Consider the following 16,672-nt stretch of genomic DNA (forward strand, 5'->3'; position numbering starts at 1 on the left):
ACACAAAAATAAGGCGCCGTTCAAGCTAATTTACATTTACTTAAAGTACACTTAAATCGTTTACATTTCGCTGTGTTTTCCACGTCTCCGGCACACACTTCGCCTCCGAATTAAATCTGTCAAAGCTCGTGCTTCTTTAGCTGAGCTCGAATCGATCTTAAGTGGGTCAATACTTGTAGAGTAGGCCAATAGGCTCATTTAATCAATTAATATTGAACTTATTAAAGATCCAAAGAAAGAGAAAGAAACAGAAACAGAAACAGATGGAAATAAAACGGTAAATACCATAAGATATAATAGAATAGAGGAGCAGGTATGTTGGGAAGAGATTGAGTAACCGAAGAGTTGGGAAGTTTTTGCAAAAATTTATGAGCATTAGAAATACAATGCTTAAAAACCGAAGTTACAAGCACGAGTAGAGATTCAAGTTTTGCCTGCCAAAGTCACAGCGGCCGATTAAGTCGGTGGTACAAGAGCTGTGGCCTTTGGATAGTCTAAAAACGAGGGAGAGACCAATCTGGTTTACTATTTTCCAAGAAGGTGTGAGAGCAAGAACTACCCTTGTCATAAAATAGTGGAGAAATTCGAAATGAATACGATCTTGTTTCAACAACAATAAATATTTTAAACTAGCTGACCCCGCAGCCGTTGCCCTGCGTGAAATTATGTGTTTTGAAATGAAAAAAAGTTGAAATTATATTCTGTCGAAAATGATTTATTTACGATTTTTCTACATTTTTTTTTTGCGTAGCGCAACTTAGTAAAACATAACTTGATTTCTGTTCTGCGCGTAAATATATAGATATAAGATGGGTTTCCAACTCGTCAACACACCACATATATCTGGGCTGTGAAAATGATAGCATTTCCTGATTTCTCGGTGTCCTGTTTGATTGTCAACGTGAGCAAATAATTTTCCTGAATGAATGATGTTTGAACTGAAAATGATCAACCAGACTGATAACTACGTCATAATCATTCGGGTTCCATTACACAGTTTCGGCGCATGAAGATTGTGAAATACGTAATAATGACAGATCCAACTTTAAGACGCAAATGATGCTGAGGCAGGTTTGGTATGGTATATTTGAAATCGATTGATAATTTACGGTTTCGTCTTCCTTTGTCATATCATGATTCATCTGATTGAGTGAGCGTAAACCTCCCGAATCTGACTTTGAATCTTCCAGTTAAAATCACTAACATCGGTAATTTTGGCAACTAAAATTGGGCGTGCACTCAAGTAAATGCAGTTACGATAATTTTGCCAATGTGCTGATAAACATTCGTGATGAGTTCATCTTCCGTTGAAGTGAATTGATTATGTGCGAGGTAAAATGATATCAAACTGAAAGTATCAACCGAAATTCTGCTCCATTTCCAATTCTTAGCAAATACACAAAATGTCATCGGCAATGTCATTTTTTCGTATCCCATAATTAACGCGAATTTAAAGGCGGATATGTCGAAATGATTCGCGTTAAGTATGCGAACTTCAGTGGCATGCGAAGTACTATCGCATTGTCCTTCGTCTGTTTCCAGTGATTATCATGTTCCAGCAAATGCTACTGCTGGCATGCTTTTCAAAATGTTGCACACACTGTACCATTCACAATACGCGATGACTTAAATGAAGTTGAACCGCGAGACGCAAAACAGTCGGAAAACTTTTATGAATTGCAACAACAGTAAACATCTTACAAAGCGCTTTATTGCGGTTCACATATCGACCCATTTGATACTGCTGATCTCATATTGTCCAAGGCCACCGCTATGTTGCTTTCGTTGGTGACGTACTTGCAAACGTGTTAATTCGATTACACCAATCTGCAATATTCAACATTGACATGAGTTTTGAATGCATCAACAAAAGTGGCGAATATGGCACGATCCATGTGTTGTCAACTTCGATGTGTTGTTAACGTTGATATTCTGCTGGAACGCCAAATTATTATTAATGTCTGGTGAGCGACGCCGATACAGTTAATATCCATCATTTTCCCATTTCCGTTTCCGAAAAGCATGAGTAGTGTTTCGTGCATTTATTGTCGAACATACAAACCGAAGTGGGATTGTGGTGACCGCAAGGTCCATGAACCATATTGGTTTTCACCACTTCGTATAATTCTGGATCTATCTCTGAATCAGGAATTTCGCTGAAATGATTTCATCAATTTGATCCGGTGTAATCACCATCCGCATCAAAAGAAGTGTGTGAGTGCGGCAAACCTCTTTTTTGCTACTCAAGAAAATACATTCAGCATCTAGCAGCACCATATATACCATAGGTTGCTTCAAGATAAAGACCATCAAACATCGCAGCTGTTGTTTAAAAAGTCGTGCTGTGATATCGTTACGATCGCTAGCTGATTGACCGCGATCCATAATTCCGCACGTATGTCATCGCATTTTGGGAGTACTTCTTGCCTTTCTTTGGGCTGCCATACGTTGATGGCAAAAAGAACGCCGACCAATATTAGCGCCACCTCCTCGTGGCTTCGTAACAAATTTCAATCTGTAATTGATCACATCGTCTCAAACATACATAAAGTTTTCACTGAATAATTTTCAATAATTTTTCCTTTGGATAGCCGGAATAAAAAAGCAAGCGACCGCAATTGAACGATTCAAATAATTTTCAAATCAAAATATTGAAAAACAAAACAAACAAAAATTGAAAAAAATGTGTATGGAAAAAGTTACTTTTTGGAATTGTCCAATTTTGCGACTTCTCCTCATGAAAAGTATAAGGTATTTGTTTCTAAACCTTTCCCGATCCACAACAAACAACCTTTAAAAATTTCATTAAGATTGGTTCAACCGTTCTCTTAGTGTTACTAACAAACAAACATTCATATTTATTGTAACGTTTGTATGGGGGAAAAGAAAAGGGCTGTTTTTAGGGGTTTTCCGGAAACTATTCGAATTTTTCTCGCCGTAAAAACCAGCCTTGAACTTCAACAAACATTTAAGAAAAAGAATTGGCCAAATTGGTCCAGGCGTTATTGAGTTATGCGCGTACATACATTTTTGGTATTCATTTTTATTTATATGTACATAGATTCAGAAATTAAGTATGTGGTGTCATTTTAAACCAGCAACTTGAATATATTTTATAAGCAAAGCTAAACTAACTGCATATCAAATGTCTTTTATCAGGAGTTCCAAACTTTTATTTTAAAACAAAATAAATAAACTGTTTAGTCGATGTGGACAACCCTACGAGAAAACCCGCCCCAAGAGCTGAAAAGCCTTTCTCTGTTCTCCGTCTCACTCCTTTTGTGGGAATAAGAAATTCGCTTAGAACACACTTGCTGTTGTTTTCCTTTGTGAAATAGGCGTTGGAATTTGTGTAATGACCACTGCCGCAGTTGAAAAGCATATTCAGCCTACAGATATGGTGAAGTATTTAGAGCTCGTCATAGAACAAGGAAGGAAAATGAAGCAAAATATGGGGTCTCTCACTGAAAGTAGTCCTCTGACTTAACGACATCATAGTCAAGCTAATTATATTATATAGGGTCTTTGTGTGGTGGAGGGCCTTGGAAAAGATCACACTATACAAATTTCAACGGGCGTCGCTCATCATCGTATGTGGTCCACCAAGGTCCATTTCAACCGTGACACTTAATGACATTCTGCATATAGTGTCCATAGGCATCGTCGGAAGGTGCATGACATTGAAATTTTCTATCAAATTATCGCATGATTTGACTTTATACTAGATCTTTTTGAATGGTGAATCAATGCTTAGCTCGTTATCAGTAGCATGGAGTCACTTTGTGATAGAACTAATCAAGGAAAAGTACTCTCTCGTTTAAAAATCAATTACGATACAAGCGAAAATCATGATCCAAGAATTATGGCTAGACGGAACCGACTGGGACGAACAAGTGAAGCCTCTTTGCTTAGAAAAGTGGTCCCCGTTTACTAATAACTTAAAAGACATTTTGCAGATACAAATTCCAGAGTGGGTAAGCTATTCCCCCGAATACAAAGTGGAACTACACGTCTTCTGCGACCACTCTGAAAAGGCATATTTGCCACTATCTACATATGTACGCACACAAAGCAATATTGCAACCACAAGCCACCTACAGGCGGCAAAAGAAAAATCGCATCAGCCGCGACATATCATTATTAAGAGAACTGAAGCCGATTGATAAAAAGAGCTCACTCTTAGTATTAGATCTATTTCTACACACGAAAGGTCTGCTTCGTGCGAATGGTCGGCTTGCAAATTCAAGCCTAACGTATAATGAATTATCGCATATATCCACATACTACTGCTCCCACGCCGAACATCGCATCATGCAACATATGGCCTGCCAAGAGTTGTATATATCACCCGACTTAAGCCCCAAATAAAAGTGCATTTTCATGTGCAAGATCTGCACTATGCATAAGCAGAAAATGCGAACCCAGATTATGGCAGCACTTCCACCTAAACGCTGCAATTTCGCTCTGCCCTTCACCACCACAGGTGTCGATTTTGCTGGGCCTTTTCAGATAAATACGTCCATGCTAAGATCTCCCACCAAATGAATGTGGCTGTCTTTGTCTGTTTCACGACAAAAGCAGTGCACCTTGAACTATGTACTAATCTGACGACGGAGGCTTTTCTCGCGCATTTGCTCTTCGTCCGGACGACGTGGCTTTCCATCCAAAATAATGAGCGATAATGGCAAAACATTTATCGGAGCACAAAGAGCTGCAGAAAAACAGTTTGTAGATTTCATAAAACAAGTCTCACTTGACATTGTCCAAAAATACGCTCCGCAAGGTATCAATTGGCAGTTCATCCCCCAAGCGCTCCTCATATGGACGGTTTATGGGAATCAGCTGTAAAAAGCTTTAAAACTCATATCAAGAAGCTAGCTGGCAACTATAAATTCCATTATGAAGAATTCACGACATTGTTAACTAGAATTGAAGCCGTTTTCTACTCATGGCCTCTCGCAGCTCTCCTCAGCTTGGAGATTGTGTCTTGATCAATGACGATTGTCTCCCCCCTACCGAATGGCGGCTTGGCCGCATAGGGAAGCTTTACTACGGCTCTGACGGTCATATTCGCGTAGTCGATCTCCGCACGCAAACTGGAACACTAACCAGGCCAGTCGTTAAGCTATGCTTTTTGACAACAGCCGAAAAAACCGAAATATAAACCGTAACCAATAAACCGAGAGAAAACCGCAAAATATACCACAAATAATAATTTACTAAAACCAACAAAATAACATAAAGGGTCGATCCAAATGACGACCCACTCATGCCACACCACGTGGTAACATTAGTTCACAAATATATAATTACAATAACCTCTTCTATAGATAAATATGAATATCCAAGTTCCACGCCCTGGGGCTGTCCTGACACCCAGCGCCGCGAACCATCACGGCATCAACGCCGTCAACCGCTACACGCAGTGCAACCTGGCAACTCCGACGTCGCTACCGAATGAGCCACCTCGCATCCGACATCCTCTGTGTTGTCGCTCTCACAGGTTGCCACACTGCGGCATATTTAAAGGGATGCCACCTCAGCAACGCCAGCGGGTTTCCCGAGCCCATGGCCATTGCCTGCGTAGCCTGTCGTCTACCCACACAACACAGGAGTGTATGTCCGGCTATGTGTGCCAAATGTGTATGCTTCCGCACCATGCCATGCTACACCGCGTCACCAGCCCCGTTACAGGGCGACACTCTGCCCCACGCAACCGCGGGGGTAAAAGACGTTCCAAACGACAGCAACGGCGAACTTACGGCAAGTCTACACTTGATTGTGGGGGTTCTAACATGCCATTGCCCTATCCATGCTGTAAGGTTGAGATTCTTACCCGGCGCCACCTTCAGAAGCTTTGTGGAAGAAGACGAGTTGGACTCATCTCAGCTCTTCCTTCTTGATTGTATTTATTTATTTATTTCGAAATAAGTGGAAACGCTGTTGATGTAGTAAGGAAGTTTTGTAAAAAAAAAAATATGTGCGTGTATTCAAAAAGTGATTTGGGGTTGAGTTCATGCCAAAGTTTATAAGGGAGTAATGATGCATGTTTGGGGTAGAAAAAAATTTTGATTAGTTGAAGTCTACGTCGAGGTTGAGAACCGTATTATATTCGCGACTATATTTGAGGAGTGTTAGATGCAAACGGTTTAAAAGAGAGACATATAAAACAAACACAAGAAAATCACTCGAAAGACAGAACGATTCATGTGTCGGTTAATAAGCCTCTCTGAAACCTGGTGTATGAAGATTGCTTTTGACCCTTAGTGTGTACCGCCACACACTCAAATTATGCGGAACAGCCTTTGACTCTGTGTATGAAATGTAAATCAGCGACCAAAAATATCCACATAAACTTTTTGTCAACAATTCCGCCCCGCTTGCTTAAACATGAGTTTCTTACTAGTCTCTTTGTGGTTCTTTTTTTACTAAAATTCTTCTCCTTTGCTTAATTTCTCTTTGCCTTCACCTCAATCACTCATTTGTATGTTATTTGCGTTTCGGGGTTTTGGTCAACGATGCAGATTAGTCGGTTAGTTAGGTCGAATGGATAGAACTTATTTGCTGACATCACGAAAAGCATGCAACCGACGGAGAGCAGCTGGCGAGTAGTCAATTGCAAGGCATCAAGTCTAGTAAAATATTTCGTGTCTGAATTTATGCGGCGTCGCAGAAAATTAATAATTTGTATTGCAAATAAGTGTGGCTTTGAAAATTAGATAATAAAAAATTCTGCAAGTAAGTAAGAAACAGTAATAAAGGAAAGTGAAGAATATATGTCAAACTTATTAGATTTGCCCCCAAGAGACTAATTTTCATCAGTTACTCTCGCTATTTATATTTGTCTCCGCTGAAGGTTGCGCTATCAGCTTTTGTGCCGCGTTCGCTGTAGTGGAGGCTAATTGTAAGCAGTTTGCTTGTAATAATTCTGAGTATACATACAATGGGTCGTTGAACATTTCTGAGAATATTTACGTTTAAATGCAGATGGTTCTCTGAATCGTTCAAAAAGTAATTCCCGTTGCGAATGTGTTCTTCATAGAAGTTACAGCTGCCTGATAGTTGACAAATGACACAAAGGTGCTGATTAACTATTCGGGATGGTAGGTTCGATTGCAACACATTCTCGTTGAAACACCGTCTTCGCGAAGAGCTAAAGTCTCGAATATAATTCAAAATGATGAAAATATAGATTTAAGAAAAGATCTAAAATCGCAAATATGTTTCTTATAAGTTTATCACCAAGTCAATTTCTTCACAGCAGTTATGAACGTCTAAATGGCCCAAGCATTCCTCATTTTTCGAAATGATGTGCAAGCTAATATATCCTTTTTCTGATCCTGGATCGCTTCATAGCATTCGTTTTACTCGTCATCTCCCTTGAATCTGCTGAGCAGATCTTGTTTTAGTAGATATATGTATATGTATGCCGTCTTCACGATCAGTTGAGTTCTGTGCAATTGGTCTTAAAAAGTATGTAGGAACTCTACACGGAGTTTAATACTATGAAAATAACGACGTTAATCGATATTTTTTCTTTAAACTGCCGCCATTTTTGTCATTCAAACAAACAAAAAAGCCTCCATAGCGCGATAGCGACTTTTCTCAGATTAGCAATCTTTTTGGAATTTTTGTTTTTAGACCAAAATTTCAAGCCGCATCGTACAGGACTTGTTTTCAGAGTGTATGTTCAAGCAATTATTTTAACTATTATACACCCAATAAATAAACATAAAAAAATCATTTTGTATTTTCTTGAATGTATTTAGGTATTTATAAAAAAATTTAGCTGATTAGTTAATTTCAAAACAAAAAAAAATCGCGAAAATCGGTGATTTTTTCGGAATGTCAATGAACTCTGAAATATTTCTTATAACTTTGTTACTGTTTTCATTAATATTTTGACCCGACATACAGTGGCTACCGAGTTATTACGGAGGACGTCAGATATCCATAAGCTCCTTTCGAGACTGGGATGTTTCAGAGTCCCAGCCAAGTTGTTCCTCGGCACGAGTCGGATGCTATCTTTGTCCAGACCTTCTGTACTTCCAACCATAGAACTACTCACCATCTGATTGATGTATTATTTATGAGTAATGAACACGCAGAAAAAGTCAGACCTTACCTCCCAAAAGAAACAGAGATAAACTGTTACCAGCTTGCCTTTGCCTACGTCGTTATATAATGGAATCTCTTACCAGTCGGCTTGGGGAAGGTTCAGCTGGGGATTTTTTGTATATGTATATTATGTATATTGCTGTGATAAATTTAATTTCTATTAGTAAGAAAAATATTTATTTGTATAGTATACGATGTTAAAAGGCATACATCTCCTATCCTATCTTGTGTTTCTGCACATGCTCATATGAGTGTATGTATACGCATGTGCGCGTTCAGAAATTGAAATCATATTTTCACCACTTATCAATATACTTATTGCATGTGCGCGCATTGCCTTGCATGTTCATACATTCATATATACTTATATGTACATATATGTATTTGCATACATTGCTGAATAATGCACAAGCATTCAAACATACATATGCGTACACATATGAATATGTCACCAACAAAAAATTGATCTTCACAAGACAATATGGCAGCCAAATTGGCGAAGAACAAGTGTAGTAAATTTTACAACAAAAACGATTTCATTCATGAACGCAGGCGCAAATTCCACAAGCGATCTCGCTTCATTCATAAAAACAGAGGCCGTAACATCTCCGCGAGCATGCCTTTGCCAACAAGTCGCCTTTTCGCGACGATGGCAAAAGCTAAAAATCATAAATTGCACAACTTTCTGGTGCTTCTCGCAAAAATCTGCCTCGATATGTATTCACGATCATACGTATATATACATATGTACATATTTACGCATGTTTGTAGGCGAAGCGGCAAGGGGTGACAATCGGCGGCCATTACTTTACTTATGCCATAGAAATTCTATTGCTAAGAATATGGAAATGACAACGAAATAATGCAAATATGCATCTTTCTAAAGGTCATTAATTTCTTGAAATGAAAGGAATGAATGATCCTGAGAAGTATAGTCTTAACTTTTCAACGGCCAACGCAGATCATTTCAACCAAAAGGAATTTATTCATTAAAGTCACCACTCAGAAGTCGTTTTATCCGTTGTAAGCGAAAGATTTTCGAAAAAACATCATTTCTAATATGCCACAAGACAAAATTAGAAATGAACTTCTTAACCTCACGCTGTCAGATAAAACGAAAATACTTCGTCATCGCGGGTCGATTTCCAAAAAAATGTAAATGAAGACTAACTACAGAAATGATCCTGTAAAGTATACCCTTAACTTTTCAACGGCCAACGCAGAGTATTTCAACCAAAATATACGCAAAATAGTTGAGAATTCGCAGAAATGAAAGACAAACGAAAGAAAAAGAAGCATAACTTCAATAATGCACAAGCATACAAACATATGTACATATGCGCAGCAGCAGCAAGGAAAGAGGTAACAATCGGCGATCCATTGTATATTTCTTTCATGCATAACCAAACCATAATTAGGACAACAAGTGTCAATGGTGGTGTTGGTGGTAAGCGCTTGAAAAGTTACGACGTGCACGTAGGTTCGAATCCCAACAGAATTTATTTTTAATTGAATATGTCACCAACCAAAAATTGAAACATTGTTCTACAAAAACAACAATAGCATAAGCATGGCAACATTGTGTTGTTGGTAGAAAAGCCGAGCTGTGCCGAAAGAAACGAACAAACGATCGCCGATTGTCACCGCTTCGCTTGCTGCTCGAACATCTTCGCAGACAAGGTTTCCGAACTCGTATAAGAAGTATAACTTCAAAAAATATTCGTTTTTATATAACGTTTGTATGGGAAAAAGAAAAGGGCTGTTTTTAGGAGTTTTCCGGCAATTATTCGACCTTTTCTTGCCGTAAAAACCATCCTTGAACCTCAAAGAACATTTTAAAAGAAGAATTGGCAAGATTGGTCCAGGCGTTGTTGAGTTATGTGCTTAGCAACACATTTTGCGATTCATTTTTATATATACATAAGATAAAACAATATAAATGATATCTTAATGAAATTAAGTGTCCAGTTCTCCTATATGTAATGTGGATTAAGACTGATTATGAATAAAATCTATATTGACCTTATAAATCTAAATGAGTCTATAATATAAGTAAATACCAATCTAATCCTGCCAGGAAAGTATCGGGAATTTTCAAATAAAACGAAAACTTTTCAATCATCATCCAAATTTATTTTATCGTCTTCAAAGTAATATTCATTTGAAGCGATGCACATGTGCCAACGCTTCTTCCAATCGTCAAAACATTTTTTATAGGCACTTTCCGAGATGACTTTCAGCTCTCGTGTCGAATTTGTTTCGATATCTTTAATTGAGTTAAAACGGTGTCCTCGGAGTGGTCATGTCAATTTCTGAATAACCGGAAGTTACTTGAATGTAAATCAGGTGAATGCGTAAGAGTGTGTAATAAAAGTTAATAAAATACCAAATATTATTGTTATCTTTTAATGCATCCGTCGAATGACAAATGTTGGCTTTTTACGCAGCATTTTGCCGAGCATTCATGAAAACATTTACTAAGTTTTTATCTTTGAAAATTGAGAGAGTATACAAGGTGCATTATAAAGTAAAGAGGAGTTTAAAAACAGAACAAATGTTTTTTTTCGCCAAATCAATTTATTTTATTCAAAATAGTCTCCTTCAGCTTCAATACAGCTTTTTGCACGGTCCAAAAGCATGTCGAACGAGTGTTTTAGCTCGTTGGCCGGTATGGCCGCCAGTATGCCGGTGCAAGCTTTTTGAATGGCCTCTACGTCTGCATAACGCTTTCCTTTCATGGGCAAATGCATTTTTCCGAAAAGAAGAAGTCGCACGGTGCCATATCAGGTGAATACGGGGAGTGGTTAATGGTTAAAATGTGATTTTTGGTCAAATAATCGTCCTTCGAATGTTGAATTCTGAGCAATTTTTGGTCGTCAGTCGATTTGTGCGGAATAAACTGATGATCACGGATTTTGATTGGCCCACATGTTGACCGTCATTTATGTTCTCACAACCACTTTGAAAACGTTGAAACCACTCGTGCACTCTGCTATGGAATAGACAATCATCGCCATAAACTTGTTTCATCAATTGAAACGTTTTGGTAAAAGTTTTACCAATTTTAAAACAAAATTTAATGTTGGTTCTTTGTTCGAAGTTCACTTTTGCACCGATAGCACAAACATACTGACAATAACTTCACTTCCAATCAATGAAATGTCATTAAATTCTTACTGGACAATCGATAAAGATAGCAGACTCTAACGCACCAGTCGTCATGGTGCCACCGGGGTGCGCTAGATTCAAAAAGTCCTGTTTACTTTGGGACGCACCTTGTATAACCTTCGCTTACACTTCGCTTACTGCTTTCAACTCTTCGTATTTACGGTATTGTAAACAAAGAGTTTAATTGGTCTTAACCTAGTTTGCAAACAAAACCTTTAAAAATTTATTAATTTTCTGAGCAAATTGCTTTGCATTTTAATTCATAAGTTGTTTTGTGTGTTTCTCTTAACTTTGAAATCCTCTAAAAATACGGTCTAGCTCTTTTTTCGAATTTCTCTGAACTTCTCTCAGCTTCAGTTAACTTTATTTGCCCTCTAAATCATCTTAAATTCCTAGAACTCGTATATTCTGCAACATTTGGCCAATGCACGTAAATTTTGTTTTCAATAACCTTACATCGATGCAATTTCAAAGTTGCAACAACAGTTGCTCACCCCTTTTGTGCGGAATATTTCTTGGCGCAGATTTTATCGTATGCTCGTTTTTAGTGACGTGAGTTCATATTTTCCCATTTCTTGTGTAATATTTTTTTATATTTTGTTGTTTTTTTGTTTGCATGTACGGTTTTGTAGTGAAATTTTGTGAAATTTCCGATGAAGAATTTCATCAGCTATTCTCGTTTGCTATTTGCTTTCTTTGAAATGCATGCTACCCTTCGTTGCGTCTACGTAAAGGACACTTATCTAACAGTAGTAAAGCTCGGAAGGAATTTCTTATATTGCAAGTGGCAGTTGCAACAGCAGTAAAATACTTTAACGTTGCTTTGCTCCTAAAAGTATGCGTTGCAAATATCAAAAACAAGTGGAAATTCCAAAATCAAAGTCAAAATCACTGAAATCAACGAAAGTAAAAACGAACTGTATAAATTGTAATTTCTAAGCTATCTTATTATTATTTTTGTTGTTATTTTGCAAGTTCTACAGAAACAAAAACAACTATCACTTCACTCTCCATAAACTATTCAAGCTGCAACGATACTTGTGTGCGCTGTGCCAAGCACTGACGCAACGGCATCCTGTTGTCTCGGTTTCAAATTTGAATTCTCGTAATTTTTGACAGCAACATTTTTGACTTTTTCCTTTATTTTTTGTTGCAAGACACCTATTTATAGCTTGTACGTTTGTGAGCTTTCTCTTCATCTAACTGTAACAAATCCCTTGGAGAATAGTGTGTAGCTTTTGAAGTGAAAATATTTGCAATAGCAAATCGCTTTGAACACAAATTTAGTCTTTCACCCAACTTACACCCATGTAGGTCTGGGGAAGGAAACTTTTGTACCCCAGGGCACTGCCGTAACTAGTGGCAACAATTTTCATAGGTAGACTTTCAGAGACTTATGAACAACAAAACCACCTACGTTCCCACTGTGGAATGAGTTGTGCAGCTCATTAAGTAAGTACAATATACAAAAAAAGTTTTCGTAATTATATTCTGAACTTCTTAAAATAATTTAAATAACGAAATTTTATTGTCACTCCACGGTAACGTTGCATAATTTAATGAAGAACTTTCAAAATGACAATTAATTTAGAATTTAACGAAAGTTTTCCGCATAAAAAACATGTGTGGTGATAATGCGTAGTCTACGCTAGGATATACTACTATATGTATACATATGTACAGTAAAGTTTTCGTAAAAGTAAATGGAACTGAAGTTAGCCAAACAGTGCTGCATTATATATTGCTCTCTTTAGTCGGCGAATATGGATGTTGCTGATGCTAACAGCAAGTCTGAACTCCAATGACATTTTTTCAAGATTTTATTATAAAATAACATGTACATCATAATTTGTATTCTCTTGCAACATGTTGCTATAGACTATAATAGTTTTCTTCAACTTTTCAAACCCCATTCATAAAATATATAAATTCCAGTGCATATGACTAATTTTCTACGAAATATATCAGTGGATCCGTGGAGTTAAAATTTGGGGAGAATATTTTAGTGATGACAGCATGGCCTTGTGCCAAAATTGTGTAAAGACGGGTCATATCATACATCATTATGGAAAGATATGCGCAAGAATAAAGTTCACAAATTAATTAGTTTTATTATTGAACTAACTTAAACGTCGAGAATTTGCTTGTTTAGCCTTGGAGGCTCACTTTCATCTAAGTGGTGCGGTAAAAATAAACAAAACTGTCGATTGTATTGCGAAGAAAACGCAAAAATTATTCATGAACAACCTCACATTCATCTAAATTGACAGTTTGATATGGTGGAATCATCGGAAATGAAGGTGGTGATACCGCTACTGTCAATGGTCTGCGGTAAAGAATGGAAGAAGTTGATATTGACAACATCTGTTTCCAACAAGACAAGGCTACTACCGCACAGCACGAGCAACAACCTAATTTGTGCGAGAAAACTTTGGAGATTCCATTATTTCAAGAAATTGTGACATTAAATGGTCTTTTTTGTAAAGAAGTCATATCGCTCTTATTGGAAAACCCTGCATATCGCATCTGAGTTAATCTTATTACTAATACTTCGGGTATTCAAAATGTTGTAATGAAACTAAGTGACTTTTCGACTTGTAGTATAAATAAGATAATAAGATACTAAATTTGCTTATAACCCATACGGAAAACTATCTACTGTAAAGATATTGAAAAGGACACGAGCAAAGAGAAAACATTTTACAAATTTTCTACGATACATGCGAAAACAACGAAATTGATCATGGATTGAATTTCCACCAGCATGAAACGCTCCTGGATCGAAAAAAAATCGATCCAAATACATAATTAAGCTATGTATTGTCAACAATTGGACCAACTGGGAGCTGAAATTGGCCAAAAGCGTGCAGCTTTATCCAATTGAAGAGGAATTGTGTTCCATCAAGGCAACGCCTGAACACACATATCGAAAATGATTCGCCAGAAACTCCGAGAGCTTGGTTGGATGGTTCTCATCTATCTTTTAATGTCTACACTTGGTACCAAAGTTTACAAGCTCTTCCCTATATTTTGATTGATTTTTCTTCTAAATTTAATGCAAAAATAATGTATTTTTTTCTTTTTGTCTTGTACAAGATGGCGCAAAAATAACCTTCCGATGTTTTTTGACGGTAATTTTTTTTTTAAATGAAAACTTTGATTCTGCTTGTGGATTATTTTTATTTGGTCTTTTAAATTTTTTTACATCAAGTCGAGAATATGATATCATGTAAATGGCCGCCGCCACAGTTGATTGTCATTTCAGCTCTTTTTATGGCATTTTCCATCACTTTGGCCAGAACTTCCGACGATAGGTCCTCACATTCTTGACGGATATTGTCTTTAAGAGCTGCAGGAGTCTGAGGCTTGTTGACGTAAGCCCGCGACTTCAAAAAGCCCCACCAAAAGATGTCTGGAGCGTTAAAATCAGGCGATCTTGCTGGATGGAGCAAATCGCCAAAACGGTAGGTTGGGCGCCCGCAAAATTCATCCTTTAGCATATCGGTTGTGGCACGTGCAGTGTGTGCCGTTGCACCGTCTTGTAGGAACCACATGTTTTCCAATCCCAATTCATCAAGTTGCGGCAAAAAGAACTCGTTGATCATTGCTCTGTAGCGCTCACCACTCACAGTAACCGTTTGGCCCGTGCCGTCTTCGAAAAAAAAGGTACGATGACTCCTCCAGCGAAAACAGCATACCATACAGTGACTTTGAGCGGGTGTAATGACTCTTCGTGGATTACACGCGGATTTTCAGTGCCCCAGAAGCGTACATTTTGCTTTTTTACGTACCCGCTAAGATGGAAGCGGGCTTCATCACTCTTGATTATTTTTGATGAAAAGTCATCTTCCTCTTGGTGGTGATTAAGCATGACAAACATCTTAAAATCTTGTACCAAAATTCGCTGTAAACACCGTCGACTGATACCTATTTTCGTGGCATGTCGTCTGACATCCTCGGCAACAACAGCAATATTCTCTGCAGAACAGCTACTCCGGGGTCTGCCACGCCTGGCAGCATCTCGTGTTGTCCCAGTCTCTTCGAGGCGAGCGTCTAAACGTCGCAGTTTTCACCAGTAGGCGTCGGACGGCCAGGAAATCTGAGACGAAAATCAAGTTGTGCCAAAGTCACCGACCGATTATTGGTCAAATAAATAGTCACCATTAAAACGCGTTGTGTAGCGTACCATTGTTTATTTACGTGTATTTCGCATGTGCTTACTACACAAATGTCAAAACAGAACTGACATTAGAGGTCGATTGCAAAATTTATAGCATGTTTTGATAGCAGGATTACTTTGGCGCCACCATGTATATTATCATTGTAGCTGTGATCATAGTGCAGTGACAGAAAGCCGATCAATTCTTGTAGCGTTTGTTTCGAATGATTCGATAAATATTGTATGGAATATTGTGTTCCAGCTGTATTTACAGCTGTTCAAAAATGAGTGAAAATAATAAAAAAACTCGCTATATTTTGAAATGTTTCTATTAGAAAGGTAAGAAAGCCACGCAAGCCACCAATGACCTATCGTTGAAAAAGTCGATGTAATTATGGAAAAAACTGACCAGGACCGTCACACAAGCAGCCATGATCGCTAAGGAACTTAAAATTCATTATAAAATGGGTTTGAACCATTTAAAAAAGGCTGGCTACAAAAAGAAGCTCGATGTTTGAGTACCACATGAATTGTTTGTGAAAAATTTAATGGACCGAGTTAACATCCGCTATTCTTTTTTGAAATGAAATGGAATCAAAATGAAATTCTGAAGCGAATGGTAACAGGAGACGAAACGTGGATGAAATACGATAATAATGTGCGAAAAAGATCATGGTCCAAGCGTGGTGAAGCTAAACAAATGGTCGCAAAGCCAGGATTGACGCCTCGAAAGGTTATGCTGAGTGTTTGGTGTGATTAGAAAGGAATCATCCACAGGCTGGAGCAGGTCAAACGATTGACATTTTACTGCCAATAACTGATGAGATTGAAGCAAGCAATCGAAAAAAACGCCAGAACTGATCAACAGAAAGGGCTTCGTCTTCCATCACGACAACGCTAGACCACACGCATCTTTGATGACTCGGCAAAAACTGAGAGAGCGTGGCTTTGATGCATCCACCATATAGGCCTGCCCTTGCACCATCGGACTACCATTTGTTTCGGTCAATGTAGAATTCCCTTAATGGAGTGAAACTCGCTTCAAGAGAAGCCTATTAAAATTACTTGTAGCAGTTTTTCGCCGAGAAACCAGAAAAGTTTTATACTGATGGAATAATGTCTCTAGCGGAAAAATTGCAAAAGTGGTCGACTGAAATGATACATATTTGGTTCATTAAAGCTTATAAACTATCATTAATAATGACCATAGGGCCCACATGTGATGCT

At 38.0% G+C, this 16,672-nt stretch overlaps 1 protein-coding gene and 1 non-coding gene across 2 annotated transcripts in view; both read right to left on the reverse strand.

Moving 5' to 3' along the window:
• The window catches only part of LOC126752717 (lachesin), a 241,696-nt gene that overhangs the window by 208,188 nt on the left and 16,836 nt on the right, over positions 1-16,672 (reverse strand). The gene's annotated exons all lie outside the window — the stretch shown is intronic.
• On the reverse strand, positions 9,116-9,319 carry LOC126754288 (small nucleolar RNA U3). The gene has a single exon (XR_007666279.1). It is a non-coding gene; the product is annotated as a small nucleolar RNA U3 (small nucleolar RNA).

Source organism: Bactrocera neohumeralis, chromosome 3, assembly GCF_024586455.1.
Source record: "Bactrocera neohumeralis isolate Rockhampton chromosome 3, APGP_CSIRO_Bneo_wtdbg2-racon-allhic-juicebox.fasta_v2, whole genome shotgun sequence".
Lineage (NCBI taxonomy): Eukaryota > Metazoa > Arthropoda > Insecta > Diptera > Tephritidae > Bactrocera > Bactrocera neohumeralis.